A 3,927-nucleotide genomic window follows, 5' to 3' on the forward strand; every position below is an offset into this window, starting at 1 on the left:
TAAAGCTGGTAGGAGAAAAATCATATGCATCTCCCTAAGGAGCCCAGTGGGGGTCAAGCCTGGTGGTTTTCATGATTCTGCACAGGAGAGTGATCAGCTGGTGATGTGTTGTGCTATGATGAGTCTGTGCCAAAAAACATCTACTGGTTTTCACTTTATTTCTGAAGTCAAGATGTTTTCTTTGTGCCTTCCTCGTAAAAGTGTTGCACGTACGCTACTCCTTCTGGGAAAAGGGAAGCACAGAGATCTCCGGACTAAAAGGCAGCCAAGGAGACCAAGACACTCCTCAGTGATGTTCTCTCCAGACAGGGCCAATCAGCATATCCGGTGCCTTGGTTTTAAAAAAAAAAGAAGAAGAAGAAGGAGCTGATTCAAGTTCCTTCAGAGTAACACAAACTCTGTTTTGACAGAAAGGCAGGGCAAATCATGCAGAGACAGACTTGTTGACATCTCATTTTACGAAAATGACAATTATGGCTGCTGTTCTTATATTTATAAAATACTTTGTTTAAACAGTTGATAAAATTGCCTAAGGAAATTAGCATCTTACCAAATCTTTCTTCTTCCTTTGTAGAATATTTTATTTTGGTCTGATTATAAAAGTTATTCAAGTAACAAAAGAGCCCCTCTCTTTCCAACACCATGGCAGGCATGCAGAGACACCCTTCCCAGAAGAGAGTACCAACAATGCCGGTTAATAAAACTGTTTGACTTCAATGCTTTTTGTACCTTATATACCAGGGGTAGTCAATCTTTTTATACCTACCAGCCACTTTTATATCTCTGTTAGTAGTAAAATTTTCTAACCACCCACCGGTTCCACAATAATAGTGATTTATACAGTAGAGAAGTAACTTTACTTTATAAAATTTATAAAGCAGAGTTACAGTAAGTTAAAGCATATAGTAATAATTACCAAGTACTTTATGTCAGATTTTCGCTAAGTTTGGCAGAATAAATCTTTATCAAACAACTTACTACAGTTAAATCTATCTTATTATTTATACTTTGGTTGCTCTGCTACCGCCCACCATGAAAGCTGGAAGGCCCACTAGTGGGCAGTAGGGACCAGGTTGACTACCACTGATCTACACAGACTCCCTATCTAGTTATCATTACAATATTCAAATATCTGATAAATACAAAGTTATGTCCTTGCATTAGGATCAAATTGTATAGACTTGTCAATAACTAACATATACTTACATCTATTATCAACAAACAGAAAATGCTCCCATCAAGTTGATGAGAAGGTTGCTTACCACCTGTTTCCCTAAACTGGAGCAAATCAATTTCTGTGATGAATTTTCTTGGATGTGTATTAAATTACTTTTATTTTTAAATGGGATTAGATATTAGCAATAATGATTTTCTTAGAAGTTATGGAAAAGGAAACATCTGACATCCTCTGTTTATAAGAGAAATTTCCTCTGCCTCACATTAGAAGGGCCTGTGGCTCATGGGTTTTTTTCTTTCTCAGAAGAACACATTTTATAACTGCCAAGATAAATATATCAAAAGAACGGCAAAGATGAAAAAAAAAAAAAAAAAAAGAGACACTAGGATTTTTTTTATCCTTAAGTCTTACTCTCAAAAGCACACAAAAAAAACATTTTCCTTTGGCTATTTGAGATTGTAAAATAGAGGGTACATGAAAAAAAAGTAAAAACACCCTGCTGGGATTCGAAATGAAGGTCATTACTAAGGTAGGCCCATAAGGAGAATGTCACAGATAACTTTTTCAAATTGATTTCACCATACACTGTATTTTTATGTACTAGATAAAGTATAGATTAACACTTTAACAAAATACAGTGGTTTTCCCATTGCTCCATGATTAGTGAGACAGGATACAATAGCCAAATATTTTATTAACAATAGCCTAAGGGCTATGAAAGGGACATGCAAAGAAATATGAAAACTTATCAAGGGAACTTGATCTTCATTGGTGGGCGGTAGAGATGTGGTCAGGGCATCTCCCAGAGGGAGTGAAGATGAAGCTGAAATGTGAAGTGTGCGTGGGAAATGAACGGAGCATTGGGGAAGGAAGAGTGTTTAACAGGAGGAACACGATAGGTGAGAGCTCTGAGGAAAGAAACAGCATGTTGGAAGAACTGGAAGGAGATGTATGTAGTTGGTGTAGAGGTTGCAGAGAGAAAGAAATAGTGTCCTTGGCAATGTGTAAGAATGATTTCTTCCAACTCTGATCTGTGTTTAAAAGCACAGTGGTTCAGGGAGGACTAATAGATTATATTGTGTTATCCCCACATCCATTTTGAACCTTTATGGTACTCTACTCTCTTCCCAGAAAGCATCATCACCTCCAGGATGTATGTAAAGTTGGCTCTGTTGTGAGTAAGCCTCAGTCTATTATGGATCCTTCTTTGCAGATTTCTTCTTCTTATACTTCAGCAATTAGAGAGGCCAAGAGTGGTATTGACATTCTTCTGGATCCCACCCCCTTGCCTGCTCTAACTTTCTTTCCTGTATGAGTTCTTCCCTTTTCTGTGCCCAAGCCCTAAGCAAAAGTTGAGCATGCTTCCTGCTCATATATGTATTGAGGACTTAAGATACCATATTGCAGTATTTTGTTTACATCTGTCAGCACTATTTGACTATGAGTTTTTTAAGGATAAGAACAATATATTATTCATTATGAATTAATAAATATTTATTGACTGGATGAGAATAAAGCTTATGTAGTCACTCAAGAGTTAGAACTTTGACCTTGAATTCATTCCCATTAGATTTCACTGAGGTGAGTGGCCCAGTTAGCAGGGGTCTCACCCTGCAGTAATCTTAGAAAGGTGGGCAAAGGAGGCATTGAGTCAGGCTGGAAACAGCTGTCATTGCAAATCTGCTGCCCTTGACTATGGTCTCAAGGGTTTTTTTTTCTTTTCCATTCTCAAACAAAAGTCTGAACTTCCTTTGCCTAGTCTGCATTTGAAAGTTCAATTTATTGTTCAGAGTAGAGCTGCTTTTTCTTTGTCTTCCCAACACAGAAAATGACCTGCTCCATGCCAAATGGGCCTATCTCTGTTAAGGACTGTGGTATAGACAAGACAAGACAGGGCACAGGTTTGATGGAGTCTACGGGTGCTTTCCATGAGGTCATTTCTTACTTCCCACTCAAGAAAGTACTTTGAGATGCAAGTGAGAGTGACATTCTTGTAGGGAAAACCTTGAATCTACTCTCTAATTTATTTTTCAAATGAATCTTGTACATATTTGGCTGTTCTGCTAAAATTAGTAAACTTTTGAACATACTTCACAACTCTTCATGACAAACCATGATTTAGAACTTGTATCTCATTTATAACAGTTTGAATGGGGCAGACAAAAGAGTGAGTAAATCTCTTAGCAAACTTGGGGGCATTTTGTTTTAGGACCAATATTGACATAAAACAGAGTCAGGTCATGGTCATACCACTTCATTTTCTATCATCAAAACTATTGATCAAAACATTAATATAAAGACATTTACAGGGTCTCAGGCTGCCAGCTACTGTAAAAGTTGCACACTGCACAACTCTAGGAATACCAGTCACATATATCACTCAACTGTGCCATTTCACTTATAGTTCTACATAGAGACTTTGAAGCAATTTTTTTTTTTGCATTTTTCTGAAGCTAGAAACGGGGAGAGACAGTCAGACAGACTCTCACATGCGCCCAACCGGGATCCACCCAGCACGCCCACCAGAGGGGGATGCTCTGCCCCTCCGGGCGTCGCTCTGCCACGACCAGAGCCACTCTAGCGCCTGGGGCAGAGGCCAACAAGGAGCCATCCCCAGCGCCCGGGCCATCCTTGCTCCAATGGAGTCTCGGCTGCGGAAGGGCAAGAGAGAGACAGAGAGGAAGGAGGGGTGGAGAAGCAGATGGGCACCTCTCCTGTGTGCCCTGGCCGGGAATCGAACCCGGGACCTC

The sequence above is a fragment of the Saccopteryx leptura genome, chromosome 1, assembly GCF_036850995.1.
Source record: "Saccopteryx leptura isolate mSacLep1 chromosome 1, mSacLep1_pri_phased_curated, whole genome shotgun sequence".
NCBI lineage: Eukaryota > Metazoa > Chordata > Mammalia > Chiroptera > Emballonuridae > Saccopteryx > Saccopteryx leptura.